Consider the following 23,277-nt stretch of genomic DNA (forward strand, 5'->3'; position numbering starts at 1 on the left):
TGCCTTGATGTCTTCTCAAGTATAACATAATGTTATTCTGCCACTTTTAGGCACTGGTAAAAGATGCCAAGTGTCTGCTGTCTTGAGCTTTCAACTGTAGACTTTTTTAAGATCCTTCCCCTCTGCTTTAAATGGGCTCTGTTATTAAAATGATCTTTTCGCATATGATAGAGAAGGTAAAATGAAAGGAGTGTGGCTCTACACAATGTGGGACATTGTCATCACTTATAGACAACAGAAGATTTAGTAGGGATACACCCAACTGTGAACACTAAGTTTTCAATTTATTTATACATTTCTAGGAAAGATAAGAGAGGAACATCATAGATTCTTAGGAAGGAATTATCTTATTTTATGATTTTTTTAAATAATGAGAAATACATTTATTTGCTAAATCATACATGTAAGGAAGCAACTGGTCACTTGTAATTGAAATGTGGTGCTTTTATGTTTTCTTTGGTGGATTATGGGTAATAATTGGTGCCCCTGCCACAGGGCCTGTTATCTTGGATCTTCTGTTTATAGTGTCCTGCATTCAGGCACTTTATCTTAGCTTGTTCCCAACACTGAGAATATAAAAAGGTACATGATCTTACTTCCTTTGACAGGATCTATTTTGTAGCTACAGACCGATTTAGTCAGGGATGTCTCTTTGTGGTTAGAGGAATGGGAGCAGGAAGGTTGTGTCACAATTATTGGTTTGCTAGCGAAAGCTGACAGAGGAAGAGGAGCCTCTTGAGAGTTAATATGGCAACCAGGAAGCTGCTTCTTCTTGGCTGATCTAGCTAGAGGAAGACTGTAGTTACTCCACATAAGGATCCAAGAGCACATGTTTTCATATTTGGCAGGTGGTATGCTGTAATACAAAAGTGGGGCAGGAAGACTAATGTTTTTTTTTTCTTTTTACATGTTTCAATAAGAACATTAGTGTTAGAAACACATTTGCTGTCTATATTGTTACTGCAGGAAATGACTGTATCTATGTTCACCTTGCAGATTTTTCAATACTGCGTGGTGTGCAGACAGGAATCTGTCTCTAGTCTGTACATATCACAATTCATAGCTTCACAGATGTATTATGCAGCCCTTTTCATCATTAATACGCTGTAATGTAATTTACAGTATCTGGTAGCACATTGAGGTCTTAATATGATTATTATCCAATGAAACATTAGTCAGGAAGCCACATGGAAACAGAGTAAAATATTGTAATTATATATATTAGTTACATATCTATTCTGATGGTTGTCCATTTATACTTCACCACTGTCATACTATAGGTTTATTTTTAGTCTGTTATTCTAAAGGAGTACTGTAGTGCAAATTTTTAATCTTCCCTTGTGCCTGGGCTGCAAAAAACAAAATTTGACTCACCTGCCAACGTTTCCCTGTTGTGCCGGTATCCGTGTCCTGGTACTCCAGTGCCTGTCTTCTTCCGCTTCCTGGGGACAGTGAGTCATACTGCGCTCAGCATATCGCTGGCTGCAGCAAATTTTGTTTTTTTTTTACTTTTTGTAGCCCAGGCACAGAAGAAGAATAAAAATGTGCACTACAGTACTCCATGGATATATAAATAGGTTTTTAACATTCACGATATGGGGAATAATTGTTAACCTATGCTGAGTATCAGGTACCTGTCTAGTACATTTATTGGTAATTACATATTGCTGCTCTTAACCCCTTCAGGATATCAGGTTTTTTCATTCCACATCACCTTCTAAAAATCATTACACTTTCAATCTTCCACCTACAGACCCATATGAGAAATAGTTTTTTTGTGCCACCAAATGTACTTTGTAATGACATTAATAATTTCACCACAAAATTGGTGAAACAAAAAAATATATATATTTGTGGGGCAAAATTGAAAAAATAACTAAATTAAAAAAAATTGCCATTTTTAACCCCTTAAGGATCGGGGTTTTTCCGTTTTTGCATTTTCGTTTTTTTCTCCTTGCCTTTAAAAAATCATAACTCTTTTAATTTTGCACCTAAAAATCCATATGATGGCTTATTGTTTGCGCCACCAATTCTACTTTGTAATGACGTCAGTCATTTTGCCCGAAAATCTATGGTGAAACAGAAAGAAAAATCATTGTGCGACAAAATTGAAAAAAAAAACGCAGTTTTGTAATTTTTGGGGGCTTCCGTTTCTACGTAGTACATTTTTTGGTAACAATTACACCTTATCTTTACTCTGTAGGTCCATACGATTAAAATGATACCCTACTTATATAGGTTTGATTTTGTCGGACTTCTGGAAAAAATCATAACTACATGCAGGAAAATTAATACGTTTAAAATTGTCATCTTCTGACCCCTATAACTTTTTTATTTTTCCGTGTATGGGGCGGTATGAGGGCTAATTTTTTGCGCCGTGATCTGAAGTTTTTAACGGAACCATTTTTGCATTGATAGGACTTATTGATCGCTTTTTATTCATTTTTTAATTATGTAAAAAATGACCAAAAATGCACTATTTTGGACTTTGGAATTTTTTGCACGCACGCCATTGACCGAGCGTTTTAATTAATGATATATTTTTATAATTCGGACATTTCCGCACGCGGTGATACCATATATGTTTATTTTTATTTTTATTTACACTGTGTTTTTTTTTTTATTGGAAAAGGGGGGTGATTCAAACTTTTAATAGGGGAGGAGTTAAATGATCTTTATTCACTTTTTTTTTGCAGTGTTATAGGTCCCATAGGGACCTATAACACTGCACACACTGATCTTCATCATTGATCACTGGTTTCTCATAAGAAACCAGTGATCAACGATTCTGCCGCATGACTGCTCATGCCTGGATCTCAGGCACCGAGCAGTCATTCGGCGATCGGACAGCGAGGAGGCAGGTAGAGGCCCTCCCGCTGTCCTGTCAGCTGTTCGGGATGCCGCGATTAGCCGCGGCTATCCCGAACAGCCCGACTGAGCTAGCCGGCAACTTTCACTTTCACTTTTAGTGCGCTATTAGAGGCGGGTCCTGGCTTCACTATGACGCCGGGCCCGCCGTGATATGACGCGGGGTTACTGTGTAACCCCGCGTTATATCGGGAGAGCAGGACCAAGGACTTACCGATACGTCCTTGGTCCTTAAGGGGTTAAACTTTTGGGGGCTTCTGATTCTACGCAGAGAACCTTTTGGTACAAATGACACCTTATCTTTATTCTGTAGGTCCATACAATTAAAATGACATCCAACTTTTATAGGTTTTATTTTGTTTTACTTCTTTTAAAAATTATAACTTTTGGTATGACAATTAGCATGTTTAAAAATGTCCCATTCCAACCCATATAACTTTTTTATTTTTCTGTATACAGGGCTATATGAGGACTATTTTTTGCGCTGGGATCTCTAGTTTTTATCGGTACCATTTTTGTTTTGATGGGACATTTTGATCGCTTTTTATAAATCTTTTTTAGGGTACACAAAGTGGAATTTGGTATTTTTGTTACATATACGCCATTGATCGTGCTGTTTAATTAACATTACATTTTTATAGTTCGGACATTTAAGCACATGGTGATATCACATATATGTTTATAGTCATTTTTGTTTACATATTTATATATTTTTTTTATTGGCAAAGGAGGGATATTCAAACTTTTATTAGGGAAGGGATTAAATCACGTTTATTACCTTATTTTTTTAAACTTTTTTTACACTATTTTATAGTCCCCTAAGGGGACTATTACATGCAATCTTCAGATTGTATACACTGTTCAATGCTATGCCATAGCATAGCACTGATCAGTGTTATTGGCACTCGATTGCTCCAGGCTGCTGAGGCTTCCAGGAGCATCGAGCCACCGATTAGATGGCGAGTAGGCAGGTAAGGGCATTTTGACTCTGGTGGTCCCAATTAGCTCCGCTCTGGGATGTTTTTTGTTAACATTTTAGACACCTCAATCAACTTTGAGCGTGGCATCTAAGGGGTTAATGCTGGACATCTCTGCAATCAGTGATGTCTGGCATTAGCAAAGGGTCCCGGCGTCTGATAGCCGCCAGGACCACCCCACTATGGTATGGGCTCAGCTCCTTGGCCCGTGTTATAGAAAGGGAGCTGGACAAGGGTGTATAGTTACGCCCTTCATCCTTAAGTGGTTAAGGATGCTGGGCGTACATGTATGCCTGTGCCCACTACAAGACTTTAACCCCTTAGCACATATGGACGTTTATGGACGTCCATATGTGCGTCCCCATATATAATGCACGCTCACGAGGTGAGCGTGCATCATATCCGGTGGGTCCCGGTTTCTATAAGTAACCAGGACCCACGCTAATGCCGGACATCATTAGCGTGGGCCCACGGCAGTGATCAGTGTATTGAATCAATGTACTCTAGGGATCGAGCGATTATCGGTTTGGCCGATATTATCGGCCGATATTCACGATTTTGCACATTTTCGGTATCGGCAATTACCTTGCCAATAATCCGATAATGCACGGTCTCTTCAAAGCTGGCGAGTAATGGCTGCTATCAGCCCTATGCGCTAACAGTGTCCACCACACCATCGAGTTTGTTGACAGCTTTACCTCCCCAATGACTCGTGGTTTAGTCAGTATATAAAAGGTTCCCTTTAAAACCAGTCTGGGTGATCATCTTTCAGATTTTACTTACGCTAACACAGATCAGGAGAGCAAAATGGGCATCCATTTTTTAACCCCTTGACAACCTGCGCCGTAAATATATGGCGCAGTCGTGCAGCAGGTCTATGAAGCGAGCTCAGGAGCTGAGCTCGCTTCATATACTTTTGGTCCCGGCTGCTATCAGCAGCCAGGACTCGTGGCTAATGTTGGACACTGGCGATTGGGCCAATGCCTAGCATAAACCCTTTAGACGCCGTGATTAAAATTGATTGCGACGTGTAAAATGCTACAAAAACACTCCCGGCAGCTCAGCAGAGCTGAGAAGATGGTGGGAGGGCCCTTACCTACCTCCTCACTGTCCTATTGGTTCTACAAGGCTCCAGTCAGTCTCAGCAGGCTGGAACAATGGAGTGCCGAAAACACTGATCAATGTTATGCTATGGCATAGCATTGAACAGTGCATGAAATCTAATGATAGAATGTAATAGTCCCCTATAGGAACTGAAAAATTGTGTAAAAAAAAAGTTTAAAAAAATATTTCATAACTATGATTTAACCCCTTCCCTAATAAAACTTTGAATCACCCCCCTTTTCCCATTAAAAAACAACAGCATATGTAAATAAAAATAAACATTAACATATGTGGTATCGCCGCGTGCATAAATGTCCGAACTATCAAAATATAATGTTAATTAAACCGTGCAGACAATGACGTATATGTAAAAAATACAAAAGTCCAGAATTGCATAGTTTTGGTCACTTTGGATACCCTAAAAAAGGTATAGAAAATGTTCATAAAGTCCCATCAAAACAAATGGTACCAATAAAAACTACAAATCACGGTGCAAAAAATTAGCCCTCATGCATCACTGTATACAGAAAAATCTAAAAGTTATAGGGTCAGAAGAGGACAGTTTTAAAGATGCAAATTTTCCTACAAAAAGTTATAATTTTTTAAAAGAAGTAAAACAAAATCAAACCTATATACCATATTTATCGGCGCTATAACAGGCACTTTTAAAACTTGAATTTAAGGCAAAAATCCTGCCTGCATGTTATACGCCGATAAATCTTCTGGTCACTGATTTAAAGCGGCAGCAGCAACGGCTGCTTGTTAAGTATTAGCAGCACGGCCGCGGCCACTTTAAATCAGTGACCAGCGGCATCTCCTCTCCGCTCTGCTTTAAAGGAAAACTGTCACTTGTTTTCTCCCGCACTATCCACATGTACTGATGATGGGGGACATGATGAGACAGGGTGGGGGAATAATGAGACAGGGGGAAATAATGAGGGAGGGGGAAATGATGGGGGACATGATGAGACAGGGTGGGGGGATGATGAGACAGGGGGAAATGATGGGGGGATGATGAGATAGGGTGGGGGATGATGAGACGGGGAAATGATGAGGGGGGAATGATGGGGGGCATGATGAGACAGAGTGGGGGATGATGAGACGGGGAAATTATGATGGGGAGGCACTAAAGGCTTAATGTCTGTATGGCTAATGGTGGTCTATGACAGGGGGAAATGATGAGACATGGGGGGGATGATGAGACGTGGGGGGTGGCGATGAGAGGGGTAAATGTGGCACAGGGACTGATAAAAGGAAAGGAATGATGTGGCACTGGAGGGGATGGGACCAAACTGAGGTGCAGAAGAAAACGATGTTGGGGGGATGATGTGGCATTTAGTCCAAGTCATTTATTTTTTACATTTTATAATTTTATTTAAATTTCCCTGTTAAAATGGGGGTGCTTGTTATACGCCAGTGCGTGTTATACGCTGATAAATATGGTAATTTGGGCATCATTGTAACCGTATGGACCTATAGAAGATAAGGTGTCATTTTTACTGAAAATTGCTCTGCATAGAATCGAAAGCCCACAATTTGGTTTTGCCGTAGATTTTGTGGTGAAATGATGGATGTCATTAAAAAGTACAATTAGTGGTGCAAAAACAAGCCCTCATATGGGTCTGTAGGTGGAAAATTAAAAGGGTTTTTTAGAAGGTGAGGTGAAAAAAATGAGAGTGCAAAAATGAAATAAACCTGTGTCCTTAAAGGGTAGCTCCCACCATCCATTTTTTTCTGTCCCTGCCTATTGCCCATCTATCCCTAACCCCCTCCCTGCCTTTACTTATTTTTTTACTATATTAAAATGGCTTTGTTGTCTGCCTGGTAGTATGCTCACTACCAGGCAGACTTCCCCAGCAGGCACAACGTCACTGATGCCTGCTGGGGCCGACACTTCCGCCCTTAGTTCACTATACAGGGTGCCTCACCACTACAACTACCAGCTTGCCCTGACATCTGGCTGTCAGGGCATTCTGGGAGTTGTAGTGGTGAAATAACTGGAGGCACCCTGTGGTGAAAGCAATTACTTTGTTAGCGCTGCGGCGCTACCCCGAACCTCGCTCCCCCCCTGTTGAAATCAATAGTTGCCGCATGCCGCGGTGCTACCCTGCTAAGTGCCCATTTAAGGGGTTAAGTTATAAACACACACATATATGTGTATATATATATATATATATATATATATATATATATATATATATATATATTTATATATAATTACATAAAATTATTTAGTATTTTCCTCCTGGAAAGAACACATTGTGGATGACAAATACTAGTCTGTGTCCAGGTAGAATACCATTAACCTTTGTATTTTCTGGTGAGGACAGAGCTCTGTTTATTATGTATGCCTTCCTCTGCTTTATCTGTCAAATAAGGTTCCTTTTTATTTTTTATTTTTTTATTTTTTTACAAATGTTGCAATCATTTACATTTTCTTCAGAGGAACAACTACATATTTATAATACGAATGAATGTGGATTTAACTAGTCATGAAGGATTGATGTTTGTATAACTATGGTTGCAACTATTTCCTGACCTTCCATTACGGAGTAGATTTGTTAAAGCGCTGAAGGATCCATCAACATTTTTCAATGTCATCTCTAAAAAGAAAAGAGGCTATGGGGCAAATGCATCATTGTTTCCTTGCTAAACTTCGCTCAACATCATGCTATTTCAGTCTACAATCTGTGAATCAATAAAATCAATAGTTTAGATATAAACTTCTGCTGCGCTTAGGTCCACCTATTTTCCTCATGGGAAAATTAAATGCACTACCTATGCTTTTGTCACAGCAAAAAAATCATGTACTTTATTATTATATATATATATATATATATATATATATATATAGCAACAGAAGAATGCAGCAGCACACTGCCAGCACAAGGATATAGGTGAAACATGAATATGCAGTTAAAACATGGAGAGCTATACAGCTATGGTGTAATAGATGCAAATGTGAAACTATGAAATAGTGAGGCACTTAGCTCGCAAATTTGTCTCCGCCGGCGGTCAAATAGCTTGGACCGTCCCACCGCGATAAGGTGGCCTCATTGGGACGGACCCTACACTGTGAATATGCCTCTGTGTGAACAATTCAGTAAGCATGGCAGGGTCTGGAACATCCAAGACACCTTATATACACACCTGATAGAGGTGGGTGGGGTGCAAGGCCAACATGGAGGTAGCCACTCCCCCGTATGTGCAATACAGACAAAGAATAAGTCAGCCAGCACTTTACTTGACACCAAAACTATTATATGGACCTGGCCTACAGGTGCACGCTACTAGGCTAGATATACAGCAACAGAAGAATGCAGCAGCACACTGCCAGCACAAGGATATAGGTGAAACATGAAGATGCAGTTAAAACATGGAGAGCTATACAGCTATGGTGTAATAGATGCAAATGTGAAACTATGAAATAGTGAGGCACTTAGCTCGCAAATTTGTCTCCGCCGGCGGTCAAATAGCTTGGACCGTCCCACCGCGATAAGGTGGCCTCATTGGGACGGACCCTACACTGTGAATATGCCTCTGTGTGAACAATTGAGTAAGCATGGCAGGGTCTGGAACATCCAAGACACCTTATATACACACCTGATAGAGGTGGGTGGGGTGCAAGGCCAACATGGAGGTAGCCACTCCCCCGTATGTGCAATACAGACAAAGAATAAGTCAGCCAGCACTTTAGTTGATACCAAACTATTATATGGACCTGGCCTACAGGTGCACGCTACTAGGCTAGATATACAGCAACAGAACAATGCAGCAGCACACTGCCAGCACAAGGATATAGGTGAAACATGAATATGCAGTTAAAACATGGAGAGCTATACAGCTATGGTGTAATAGATGCAAATGTGAAACTATGAAATAGTGAGGCACTTAGCTCGCAAATTTGTCTCCGCCGGCGGTCAAATAGCTTGGACCGTCCCACCGCGATAAGGTGGCCTCATTGGGACGGACCCTACACTGTGAATATGCCTCTGTGGGAACAATTCAGTAAGCATGGCAGGGTCTGGAACATCCAAGACACCTTATATACACACCTGATAGAGGTGGGTGGGGTGCAAGGCCAACATGGAGGTAGCCACTCCCCCGTATGTGCAATACAGACAAAGAATATATATATATATATATATATATATATATATATATATGGCTGATTAGCCTCTGTACATGTTCTCTACTTCACCTTAACATTTATAAGACATAGCAGATAAAAGTGTACCTGTCATATCATAGGAAAAAATAATGCTTATATATCTGACTCACTAGGTCATGCAGATTCTTTACATGATTTTATAATGTTTCTAGCTTCTCTATTTGGCTCACAAATCCCTCTGTTCCTCTGCTTATTTATTCTGACATCCACTGCTCAGGAAGCAGCGTGTTTGAAACATGCACTGAGCCCACCCTCACGCACCATGTAATTACTGAGTCTGCTACATGTGCTGTGCTGGGTCTCTTCATCCAATCAATACAAACTGTTCTTTTACCCCTCCTCTCTGTTCTCATGCTGCATTTGATAGACTGGACAGGAGTGAGCACAGAGAAGTACTAGTCCCACCCTTACTAATTGGACTTTATTCCAGGCCATGCTTCATCTGGGACAAAGATGATGCTACAGCGGGACAGAATTAAGTTCTAGATGGTATGGGGACCCCTAGTGGACTTTTTAAAAGCCCTCATTTCTATAAAAAAAAAAGTGCAATTTGTTCATAGCGTATATTACAATGGTTAATCTTGTGCTAAGATGCACAACGTTTTTAATTCTGACAGTGCCCATTTAAAGGTTTTTTTTTCCCAGGGAAAATTCATTGATGCCTATTCACAGTTTAATCAATAGTTGATCGGTGGGGTATCAACATTGAAGTGAACTGAAGCCGCCCTTCAGTACCCTTCTGTGGCCACAACATAATATACAGAGCCTAGGCTTCCGACTCTAAGTTGTTTACATTGGGGCACCACCGCTGTACAGCTGATCGGCGGGGTGCCTCTGGATAGGCCATTTGTGAAATTTTTGTCAGGTTAATGTAGACTTTTCTAGCTCTCTCCCTGGGCTTAGATATGGTGCTTCCCAGGTATAAAGACCTCTGTTTGCTGTCATTATTTACAGCTAATGCCAGGAGAGAGCTCTAATACAGGTGACCATACATGATGTGGCTGCGGAGCAGTAGTGTATTTTCTAGCTTATGACCACATGGCAAAACTACTATTGATTTTATAAAGCACAGCTAGTACAAGTAAGGCATATGTTGACAATCTAGATCAGTTTTTCCCAACTAGTGTACCTCCAGCTGTTGTAAAACTACAACTCCCAGCACACCAACGGCTAAATGTTACTACTTTTGGCTGATGACAGTTTATATAGAGCGGAAGCATATTTTTTAGTATATATTTGTCAAATCCCAATGGGAATTTACAGACAATTTTAGAGCACATTGCTTGTGTATTTGGATGTAATGTAATCTCAGCTACATACATATTAATATGTTGGTTTTATAATGTTTTTCCAAAACTAGATTGCGCATAATGCATTAGTCAGCTTTCATTCTGAATAACGTTTCTTAACTGAGAAGGTTTAAGATCCACACACCATTTCTTTGTATGTATTGAGGCATATAGAAACTGTAACCTAAAAGTGATATATCAGCATTTATAACCCGCCGTACTTAATCTCACGGTTTGTAAGGTTATTAGAATTTCCCTCATATAATGTTCGCTCTTTATAGAGTACAAAGTATGATGGTTTAAAAAACACGAAGCTTGCAAAAATAGAAAGCGTGAATCTGTAACATGCTCTGTATGTTCAGTGCTCCCATAAACTACAGCCTGAGCTATTGGGAACCGCATTGAGAGGACGCAGGAAGCAGATATAGATACAAACAAGGTTACAGTGTATTTTGGTTGAGTGACAGGGCATACAGGCCAATGTAGTAACTTGAAGCATACCTCCAATGATTTTTTTTTACCTTTATGAAAAACGACTATAGTGCAACACTGTCATATTTTATTTTGTGCCCAAATACAAAAGCTTTCCAAGCACCCATTCTCCCCCCTCCCAGCCACATATAACTATGCCTTAGGATAGGGAGCCTATTGCTCTATTCCTATAGTTTTCAGTATGAGACCCAGTGACATAGAATCACATGACACTGGGTCTCGCATTGGACACAGGTGCTATGGAGGGGCAGCATAGTGATGAATGGTTGGGAGAACAGGTGCTCAGTAAGCTAGGCACCAAATTTAAAAACATTATATACATACAAATGATAGCCATGACACAATACAATAAATGTTTAAAGGGGTACTCCCGTGGAAACTTTTTTTTTAAATCAACTGGTGCCAGAAAGTTAAACAGTTTTGTAAATCACTTCTATTATAAATTATTAATCCTTCCAGTACTTTTTAGGGGCTGAATACTAAAGAGAAATCCAAAAAGAAATGCATTTCTTGTGATGTCCTGACCACAGTGCTCTCTGCTGACCTCTGCTGTCCATTTTAGGAACTGTCCAGAGAAGCATATGTTTGCTATGGGGATTTTCTCCAGTTCCTAAAATGGACAGCAGAGGTCAGCAGAGAGCACTGTGGTCAGGACATCACAGGAAATGCATTTCTTTTTGGATTTCTCTTTAGTATACAGCCCCTAAAAAGTACTGGAAGGATTAAGATTTTTTTTAATAGAAGTGATTTACAAATCTGTTTAACTTTCTGGCACCAGTTGATTTTAAAAAAAGTTTTCCACGGGAGTACCCCTTTAATAGCTGAACATTCTGACTTCATGAAAAAAATTTTTTTTTTTTAATTATGGGCATATGTTGTCATTTTGGAGGAAATAATATCGTGAGGAGGGGAAGGTTATGGAATCACAAGTTAATTGCATATAACAGGAAAATGCTTATAGACATTATTAGGCTGTTGGACTTGGCTAACTGAACGAAACTCCAGCACTATTAAGACAATTTTCAATCAAAACAATTGAAAGGATTATAATACTTTGAAATGTAGTTTGGCAAAAGATGCTAGTTGTTCTCAGTTTGCTGCATGTAATATTAAGAGCAGGTTTAAAAAAAATGGTGAGGTTATAAAAGGAAAACTTGAAAGTAGACCATGAAAGATTTTGTTGAACACATCTAGTGAATAACTGATATTAGAGACTCGTACCTGACATAAAGCAGCACCCAAATTAATGAACAAAGTATTACATTTTGGAATGCAAAGATTAAACAATACTATCTTTATCAGTCTTTATGATTCAGTATGCACTAGCTGCAACACAAGAAGTCACAGGTTGTTTGACTTTTCTATTTCATTTTTACCGTATTTGCAAGGTATTACCACAGATCTGCAAAGGATCTCTTAACTCCCAGCCAAAAGAACAAATACTATTAAATATCAAAAAATTGGATATTAAAGGGGAGGATACATAATTATATATTTAGGGTAATTACGATTTAACTAAAAATGTGATTAAAGGGTTTGCAAGCTTTGAAGGTTTGCATGGATGATGTCAAAGCATCAGAATATGCAATATGCATTGAAAATGGTAAATGTGCGCCAAAAGAAATGGGCACAGAATCCAATGTGTATGATAGAACTTTAAGAAATTGACTGATTAGAATGGATTTGCAGATAGTAAAGACAAAAATAAACAACAATAGTTCCTAAATAGAAGGACGCAAGGTTACAGTGGGCTAAAGAGAAGTAATCATGAAGTGTGGAGGATTGTATTTAAAGTGATTTTCAGTGATGAATCACCAATCTGTTGGCCATTGAGATAACGCTAGAACTTTTGTCTGGTGTCATTCTAATAAAACATAGAAAGATAATGTCTTAAGGAAACAATCACATTTTCATACTCGTTTATGATATAGGTAAACACATTTTTCACAGGATGATAACACAGAAAAAGACATGTACAGTAGATAATGAATGCACTCACCACACCGGAGTCGTAGCTTGTCAAAACAGCATGGTTCAAGATTTGTAATGCTTCGGTCTTTGCAAGCTGGATACACTGGATATACTATGATATCTTGCGGTCGGTGAATAGCACCCCACACCGCAACAGTATATTCCAGATTGCTCCTGTACATAGTAGGCTAGCAGTGCCTAGTGCATTTTTCTCTATTTACTTGCATGTGACAGAAAAAGACATATCTACTCAAATTTATGGTCAGCAAACAATCCAGATCTCAGTCTGATTGAAGAAATATTATGTGAATTATTAAAAAATTGGTGTATGATCAATGCCATCCTGCAAAGCTGGTCTGTCAGTCACTCTTCAAGAAAAATGGAACCAACCTGATATAGTATACTGTTTATCATTAGTGAAGTCTATGTCTCGAAGATTTCAGGCCGTCAAAAAAAAGGAGCAGTAAAGTTGTTGTTGGAATTTTTCCAGTGATAATTTCATAATTTTTGCTTTAAAGGGGTATTCCAGGAAAAAACTTTTTTATATATATATCAACTGGCTCCAGAAAGTTAAACAGATTTTTTATTTAAATGGGTAAAAACTGGGGATGTGCAGCTCACAATTAACTAGCCGAGGTAAGAGGGCTGTACACCTACACCTGGTGTTATGATAGGGGAAACAAAACTAAAAAAGTAGCCAACCCCTCTAGGCTAGCATCAGTTGCCTGATACAGTGATGAAATGGTAAAAATGATGACTGGATCGGGCTTCAATTATAATATGAAAGTGCAAATTTATTACACAATATAAAATACATATAAAATATTGTATACAATAACTCCTCAAGACACAAGGGCCCTTGTGCCGAGGAAAATTACAATATAAAACTTATACAAACAGCAATAGCTAGCATTGAGAATTTTGGCAATACAATATTACTTTAAATCCGGCCACTGATATTTCAAATTAGGTTAAATGTCCCTTAAAAGGTATGGATTCCAATTATTATACGTAAGGTACGTCAAGTCCCATATAGGATATAGATTCAAAATTTTAAACGTGGAATAGGTGAATTATAGTTACCAGTCTGTAATACATCCCGATAGAAAGTCACCTTGAGTTGGAAATGTGGAGTCCGCACGGTTAGGTGGTACCAGACGCTGGCATGCGTCCTCGCGGCGGTCTGCCTGCCACAGACCAGCTGTAATGATAGCCGCTTGCTGATGTTTCGCTGCAGATGGTAACCACACGATAAAGCAGGTGCGGACTTCTAGGTAACTCGATGGTGGACGACGTCACAGGCGCTGGGCAATGCTGCCTGGAAGATGGTCCCGGGAATGGTGTACTGCTTAGCAGAACTGGATCGGAGTTTGCTGTTGAATAGTCAGGTAGCAGTGATGTATAATATTCTTATACCTAGACGCGTTTCAGGGCTCACATGTGCTTTATACACACCCCTTTCCTCAGTAGGCTTGCATGATCTCTGAAGCAACAGATCTACTATATATTCATCCGATCATAATCAAATAGATTGTGTAAAGGTGATACTTAAGATATTCAAAAACTAGGAATGGATCACTATGGAGGGGTTTGATGTGTAAAACCCGAACTGGTATTAGTATGCACTCGTAAGTCAGTACATACTTGCGGATCTTGCGTTATCGCATTGTGTGTATTGGTTTTAGCGATAGTTTCAACAAATTCACAATGGGCAAAAAACATATAAGAACATCGACTATATATATCATAAAGTTAAATAGAGGCTCTAAACATAAGAAATATAAAAGTTTTGCATGATGCGATGGAAATTCGCATTCACAACCTAACCATTGCATCGTGTGAATGGAAGGCAATAGCAGACATGGTTGCCTAGTGTGAACCAGTATATATACAAGTATAAAGAAAAGGAATAGATAATAGGAATACTAAAAATAAAATAGAAATAAAATAAAATAGAAATAAAATTAAATAGAAATAAAATTAAATAGAAATAAAATAAAAATAGAAATAAAAACAATTAAATCAAATTAAATGAAATAAAATATAAAGAAGCACAATGATATATTAATGTTAATAAACTTAAAAATTTAATTAAATTAAAAAATTAATAAAAATGAAATAACAATAGAAATTAAAATAAAAATAAAAATAAATAAAAATATATAGATAATGAAAAATATAAAAATAAAAATAAAATTAAAAATAAAAACATATAAAAATAAAAAAAAAATTAAATAAAAAAATAATTAAATAAAAAAATAAATAAAAATTATACAAATAAAAATAAATGTAAATCTATATGGGACTTGACGTACCTTACGTATAATAATTGGAATCCATACCTTTTAAGGGACATTTAACCTAATTTGAAATATCGGAGGCCGGATTTAAAGTAATATTGTATTGCCAAAATTCTCAATGCTAGCTATTGGTGTTTGTATAAGTTTTATATTGTAATTTTCCTCGGCACAAGGGCCCTTGTGTCTCAAGGAGTTATTGTATACATTATTTTATATATATTTTATATTGTGACTTTCATTTAAATTTGCACTTTCATATTATAATTGAAGCACGATCCAGTCATCGTTTTTACCATTTCATCACTGTATCAGGCAACTGATGCTAGCCTAGAGGGGCTACTTTTTTAGATTTTTAATTTACTTCTATTAAAAAAATCTTAATCCTTTCAGTACTTATGATCTTCTGAAGTTAAGGTTGTTCTTTTCTGTCTAAGTGCTCTCTGATGACACGTGTCTCGGGAAACGACCAGTTTAGAAGAGGCTTGCTATGGGGATTTGCTTCTAAACTGGGTGTTTCCCGAGACACGTGTCATCAGAGAGGACTTAGACAGAAAAGAACAACCTTAACTTCAGAAGCTCATAAGCTCATAAGTAAAGGATTAAGATTTTTTAATAGAAGTAATTTACAAATCTGTTTAACTTTCTAGTGCCAGTTGATATATAATTTTTTTTTTCCTGGATAACCCCCTTTACATTTAAAGATTCCATATTTCTTTCCTCTACTTCATCTGTAAAACCATCTGCCATTTATAATTTACCTTTTGTTTAAGAGATATATATGACAAAGCCAGAATGTTCAGCTCATATGTGAATTGTATCATATCTGATTTTTATATTTTGCTACTAAGTAAAAAAAAGCTGCAAGAACATCCTCTTAGTTTGGTGATTGTACAATTTTTGCCAGGGACTGTAAACATTTTTTATATACTGTACTGCTCTATAGCGTTCCTCACTTGGCTTAGTGTTGAGGGAGGTGCTGGTTTTCTAGAAGCCTTATTGTACCTGTGTCTCTGATTTTATAAAATTCTGTTGAATTCTGTACAAAATTATCAAAAAAAATGTGGCATGTACCATGGTTTGGTATGGAAACACATGCAGTTGTATACTACTTATCTCACATTTGATTTACATCTCGAATATAAAAAGGGAAACCTTAAAGCATGTTATTCTCTATTCTCCAGTGAACTGGAAAAAAATATAAGCTAGAGACTATGAATAAGTGTGAATATAATAAAGTGTAAAGAATTATCAACTATAAATGAAAAAAAACTTCAACTGTGAATTAGAAACAAATGTATTGTTATTATCTTTTTTCTCAAATGCTTTTTTCTTCTGAAAAATTGGTGCCTTTTTTGAATTCGGTCGGACCACAAGACCATGGTGATCTCTTGTGTTTTACCATTGTTTCTGTAGCAGCTGGGGATCACTATAAGCCTGTGTGACCTACTTTTGAAGGCTTACAAAATTTCATCCTCCACATTGTAATTCATGAACGCAGCCTCCCAGAAAATGAACTATGGAGCAGCGTGACTCAGCTGCCCTAGAGTGCATGAGTAAGAATAGGGTCCAGACATGGCTTCATGGGGTCTGCTAGTATCATTCATAAAATTTAATTGTTTATCAACATAAGTCTTTTAGAGGAGCAAACATAGAGTGCTTTTATACTAATGTTAATAGTAATTTGCCTGTTAGCAGTAGAGATTAAAAGGAAGACCAAGAGTCTAATACATGAGCTGCAACCAAAACCAGTAAAAAAAAGTGGTTAAATGGGCACTGTCAGATACAAAAACTTTTGGTATGTTGTAAAGCATGCAAAACCAATAGGTTTTACAATTGCTTTAATTAGAACATTTTCAGTATTTCATACTGAAAAAGCCAGTCAAACAACTGCCCCCCCGCCTGCTTGGACACATACTAGTCCTGCTGTGTCCATGCGTCATCACCTATGTCATGGACACACTTCCTTGATTGACAGCTGTAAGCATAGGGCTCACAGCTGGAGGAAAAACCCTCCCACTGTCAGCTTTGGGAGGAAATCAGACTAGTGATCTAAATTAGAAGTGTAATAAAAAAAAAAAATAAAGGTGCTAGACACATAAAAATGAGATGTACATGGTCAGGATTAGGTACTGAGTATTATATTTAAAAAAAAAATTGTTTGATCTGACGGGTACGCTTTAAAGTTCGGCTCCCAGACATGTGGCAATAAAGTGTTAATTCTCAATTAAATGGGCTGTAAAAGTTTTCCATATACATAAATCGGATGTTCATATTTTATGTCTTTTTTTGCAACCTTGGATATGCAGAGAATCCAAATAGATGAGGCAACTGATGCAGATATGTTGAGAGGACGATACAAGGTAAAATATTTCCAGCACCCTAAAATTAGCTGTAAAATAACATGGCCATACAAATGTTTTTTTTTTTTTTTATTTTTTTTTTTTAGCACTGCACAGTTTTCAGGCTCTTTTACATGTTCACATTTTGTTATGTTGCGGCCGAAAGACAACAAAATATTAAAAAGATAAAGGGACCTTCCAAATGCACTGTATGTATATCTCTTGTGGAAGTTTATCTCGAAAGAAAGGGGAAAATGGCAAAAACACCAGTCAGAGACAGTAACATGGGGCAGGGCTTCTCATGCAGAAAAACATGCGTGTCCAGCACTAACTAAACACTTTAAGTGGCCCTCACTATACAAGTGACTTACTACTAGCCACTCAAACGAACAAACTATAAAGGTGTTAACTTATTACACTGGCTCTGACCTTCCAGAGTACAATTTACATTAAATGGGTCAGTTTCTCTCAGCCTCCATAGCAGACTGGCTTTCAAGTAGGTTTAACAACCAGTAACCAGCTGGTTTCAGCATCTGTGCTGATTAGGGCTCATATGAAAATCAGACGTGGCCCAGGAGATGAAATGAAAAGACACACTGGCCCCAAAATAGGATAGCTAAGATTTGATAGATATTTACCTCTTTACTAGATATTCTATATCAAATCCAGCTTTCCCTGGATGAGATATAGAATATCTAGTAAAGAGATGAGTGCCTTCTAAAAACGGATTGCTACATATGACAAGTACCTTGTTGATATATAGCAATCCTCAACTACCATTTCTGTCACTGTTTGACGCTCTGTAATATGGGGTCCAATGGAGCTTGCAACAATTCTTTCCTTTAGGATTCATACTGGGATGAACCCCTTAAGGAGATTGGATGTAAATGTATGTCCTGATGCCCCTGCACTTCACATACCATAACACATTAACATCCTGTACATGAAAGGAGAGCAGCAGCTGTGCTCTTTTCATGTACGGTGGGTCCCGATCGCCATGATGCCAGCCATTAACCTTTTAGATGTCATGATCAATGCTGATCACGTCATTTGAAGCATTGCAGGAATTCACTGAGCCAAGATGGCCGGAGATCACCACGGAGGTCACCACACCTGCCTCTGGCTGCTCTCAGTGGATCTTCTTCTCTGGTCTGCCATCTGGCAGACAAGAGAAGAGGAATGCTGATTATACTAATCAGTGTATGCCTATTGAAATTTAAGAAGTTATTAGTTATTGGGAGGTATAGTGAGCTGCAATGTACTCTTTCATACAATGTACAATTGGTTGCGCAAAAAACAAGCCCTTATATGGGTCTGAGGATGGAAGAATAAATGAGTAATGGCTCTTAGAAGATAAGGAAAAACAAATGCAAATATGAAGCTGGCTGTGTCCATAACCACTTGGGGATGCAGGGCATACAAGAACGCCCTGTATCCAGAGTCCTTAAGGACCCAGGGCGTACAGGTACACCCATGGGAATTTCGGTCCCTGACGCTCGCCGGGTGGGGACCGGACCAGGATGCCTGCTGAAATCATTCAGAAGGCATCCCATGCCAACACTTGGGGGGGTCCTGAGACCCCCCCATGTCAGCAATCGCCGTAAATCTGCGGCGATTCCAGATCATATGGTTCTCTGGTGACCTGGAAAATAAGGGGGATTGGGGCTGTCCAACACCCCCCCCCCGATCCCCCTGAAGGAATATGAGTGAGGTGGCAGGGGTGCCACCCCTCCTATCCCTGCTATTGGTCAGTCAGGAGCGACCAACCAAATGCAGATCGAGGGCGGGGGGGTTAAAGTTAGGATCCCCCGCTCTGCCCACCCACGGTAGTCTGGGAAGAGCAGGGGAACTGTGCTGGGACCGGCAACAAAGTTCCCTTACCGGCAGCGATCCTCCTCTGTGCAGCGGCGGGCGATGAACCTCTGTGTGTGGCGGCGGCAATCCTGCTACTGTCCAGAATTGAAGGCCACGTGTGTTTACAAAGCCCCCATAGTGCCAGAACAATGGATCCCCCCCACATGTGACCCCATTTTGGAAACTACACCCCTCACGTAATGTAATAAGGGGTACAGTGAGCATCTACGCCCCATAGGTGTCTGGCAGATTTTTGGAACAGTGGTCCGTGAAAATTAAATAATTAATTTTTCATTTGCACAGCCCACTGTTCCAAAGATCTGTCAAATGCCAGTGGGGTGTAAATGCTCACTGCACCCCTTATTAAATTCTGTGAGGGGTGTAGTTTGCAAAATGGGGTCACATGTGTGGGGGGGGGTCCACTGTTCTGGCACCACGGGGGCTTTGTAAACACACATGGCCCCCAACTTCCATTCCAAACAAATTCTCTCTCCAAAAGCTCAATGGCGCTCTTCTGAGCATTGTATTTCGCCCGCAGAGCACTTTACTTCCACATATGGGGTATTTCCATACTCAAAATAAATGGTGTTACATATTTTGGGGGCATTTTCTCCTCTTACCCCTTGTAAAAAATGTAAAATTTGGGGGGAAAAACTGCATTTTTGTGAAAAAACATAGTTTTTTCATTTACACATCCGACATTAACGAAAAGTCATCACCTGAGGGGTGTTAAGGCTCACTGTACCCCTTGTTACGTTCCTTGAGGGGTGTAGTTTCCAAAATAGTTTGCCACGTGTTTTATTTATTTATTTAATTTTTTTGCTGTTCTGGCACCATAGGTGCTTCCTAAATGTGACATGCCCCCCAAAAAGCAAAATTTGCTTTCCAAAAGCCAAATGTGACTCCTTCTCTTCTGAGCATTGTAGTGTGCCAGCAGAGCACTTGATGTCCTTTCATGGGGTATGTCCATACTCAGAAGAAATGGGGTTACAAATTTTGGGGGGCATTTTCTCCCATTACCCCTTGTAAGTTTGGGGGAAAACCAGCATTTTAGTGGAAAAAAAAATGTAATTTACACATCTGACTTTAACAAAAAGTTAAGGCTCACTGTACCCTTTGTTACATTCCTTGAGGGGTGTAGTTTCCAAAATAGTGCTTTTTTTTTTTTTTTTTTTTTTTGCTTTTCTGGCACCATAGAGGCTTCCTAAATGCGATATGCCCCCAAAATACGATTTCAGCAAAATTGGCTCTCCAAAATCCGATTGCCGCTCCTTCCCTTCTGAGCCCTCTACTGCCCCCGCAGAACACTTTACATCCACATATGAGGTACTACCTTAATCAAGAGAAATTGGTTTACAAATATTGTGGGGGGGATTTCTCTCCTTTTACCCCTTGTAAAAATTCAAAAAATGGCTCTACCAGAACACGCGAGTGAAAAAATTGAAGATTTTGAATTTTCTACTTCACTTTGCTGCTATTCTTATGAAACACCTAAGGGGTTAACACATTTTCTAAATGTCATTTTGAATACTTTGAGGCGTGAAGTTTCTATAATGGGGTCATTTATGGGGTATTTCCCATAGAAAGGCCCCTCAAATTCACTTCAAAGTTAACTGGTCACTGAAATATTCAGATTTAGAGATGAGCGAATTTACAGTAAATTCAATTTGTCACGAACTTCTCGGCTCGGCAGTTGATGACTTATCCTGCATAAATGAGTTCAGCTTTCAGGTGCTCCTGTGGGCTGGAAAAGGTTGATACAGTCCTAGGAGACTCTTTCCTAGGACTGTATCCACCTTTTCCAGCCCACCGGAGCACCTGAAAGCTGAACTAATTTATGCAGGATAAGTCATCAACTGCCGAGCCGAGAAGTTCGTCACAAATCAAATTTACTGTAAATTCACTCATCTCTATTCAGATTTTGAATTTTTCATGAAAATTTAGAGAATTGCTGCTATACTTTGAAGTCCTTTAATGTCTTCAAAAAGTAATAACATTTCAACTATATGCTGCCAACATGAAGTAGACAAATTGTATTTGTGAATCAATATATAATTTATTTGGAATGTCCATTTTCCTTATAATCAGAGAGCTTCAAAGTTAGAAAAATGCTAAATTTTCAAAATTTTCATGAAATTTTGGGATTTTCAGCAAGAAAGATGCAAGTAATGACGAAAATTTACCACTATGTTAAATTGGAATATGTCACGAAAAAAACTATCTCAGAATCAGAATAAAAGGTAAAAGCATCCTAGAGTTATTAATGCATAAAGTGACAGTGGTCAGAATTGCAAAAAAGGGCTGCGTCCTTAAGGTGAAAATGGTCTGAGTCCCTAAGGAATTAAAGGGGTACTCCTTTGGATAGGGCATAAGATGTCTATTTGTGGGTGGTCTGGCTTCTGGGACCCCTCGGGATCTCCGTTCAGCACCCAACGTTCTGAACATTATGTTCAAAACACTTGGTGCGTGCCACCGTGGTCGTGACCTCATGCCCGCACCAAGCGTTCTGAACATAATGTTCAGAATGCTGGTTGCTGCACGGAGATCGCTGGGGGTCCCAGAGGCCGGACTTTCATGATCAGACATCTTATCCCCTATCCTTTAGATAGAGGATAAGATGTCTAAGGCCCAAATGGGCTGTGTCCTTAATACGAGGTTAAATAGAATACAGAGCTCGAAGCATATGGAGTGTACATTTTCTGAAATTACACATTTTATATTTGTGTTTTCCACCATTAATTTGGTGCTTTTTTTTTTTTTTTTTGTATCTCTACTTGTCAGTTTGAATAACTGCATTCATAGTCTTTCACAGTGTAATCTCTGCTAGATACAATTCATTTTCTGGTTATTATGTTCTATATTTTTTAGTGTCATCTCACTTTTACAGCAGCATAATTTATAAAGGTCATAGGAGACAATGCTATTTCAATATGTTTCTCTTGAATTAAAAGCAGACCAAGATCTGGTAACAAAACAAAAATAAAGTAAACTGAAAGGCTGTAAACAGACAGTACACTAAGCAGTAATGTACGTTGTATGCTTTTGCACTTACATAAAAGGTCAATTCTGGTTGCTATGGCAGCCAAAGGAATGAAGACTGTTAAAAATCCAACCTTGGAACCTAAAGCTAACCACAAATATTATATATGTATCAGCTGATATCAAGTCATTGACCCGAAAATATGTATTTTAACCTAAAAATTCACATGTGTAAAATAATGATCACATGGTGACAAATGCTTCCTGAAAATTACTGCAACCTGCCTGGGTGCAATGATCATCCAAATTCATTACCAGCCGTCATAGGAATATAGACTGACTGTATATCATCCTGTTGTGTTTGTACTTTTCTTAATAAAGCAATTACTATATATAACACCAAATGAAGAGATACACCTGACACTGCTCTAAGACAACTGATAAAGTTTCCGGTGCGGTCAGCAGGTTAAGCGCCCATTCACATCAGCATGTGCGTTGGGGGTGCTCACGCTAACAAAGTACAGAAAAAGAAATCATCCAAAAACAAAGGTAAAGAAAGACGCGGATCACTCACTACAAATCTAGTGCGTGCACTTTATTCAGAGGTGTTGACAGTGGCTATAACATGGACAGATGAAATGGCAGGACTGTAGGTGTTATGGAGCCCCCCGTCCGGAGAGACGGCGCTGTTTCACGCCCTCTGGGCGTTTCCTCAGGCCCGGAATTGTCAATTCTGGGCCTGAGGAAACACCCAGAGGGCGTGAGACGGCGCCGTCGCTCTGGACGGGGCTCCATAACAACTACTGGCCTGCCATTCCATCTGTCCATGTTATAACCACTGTCAACACCTCTGAATAAAGTGCACAGCATTGGATTTGTGGTGAGTGATCCGCGACTTTCTTTACCTTCATTTTTTGGACAATTACTATATCT

The 23,277-nt window shown here is 39.0% G+C and overlaps 1 protein-coding gene across 3 annotated transcripts in view; it reads left to right on the forward strand.

The window, feature by feature from the left end:
- TMEM200C (transmembrane protein 200C) overlaps positions 1 to 23,277 on the forward strand; it is a 99,247-nt gene that overhangs the window by 72,741 nt on the left and 3,229 nt on the right. The gene's annotated exons all lie outside the window — the stretch shown is intronic.

This window comes from Hyla sarda, chromosome 5, assembly GCF_029499605.1.
Source record: "Hyla sarda isolate aHylSar1 chromosome 5, aHylSar1.hap1, whole genome shotgun sequence".
NCBI classification, from domain to species: Eukaryota; Metazoa; Chordata; class Amphibia; order Anura; family Hylidae; genus Hyla; species Hyla sarda.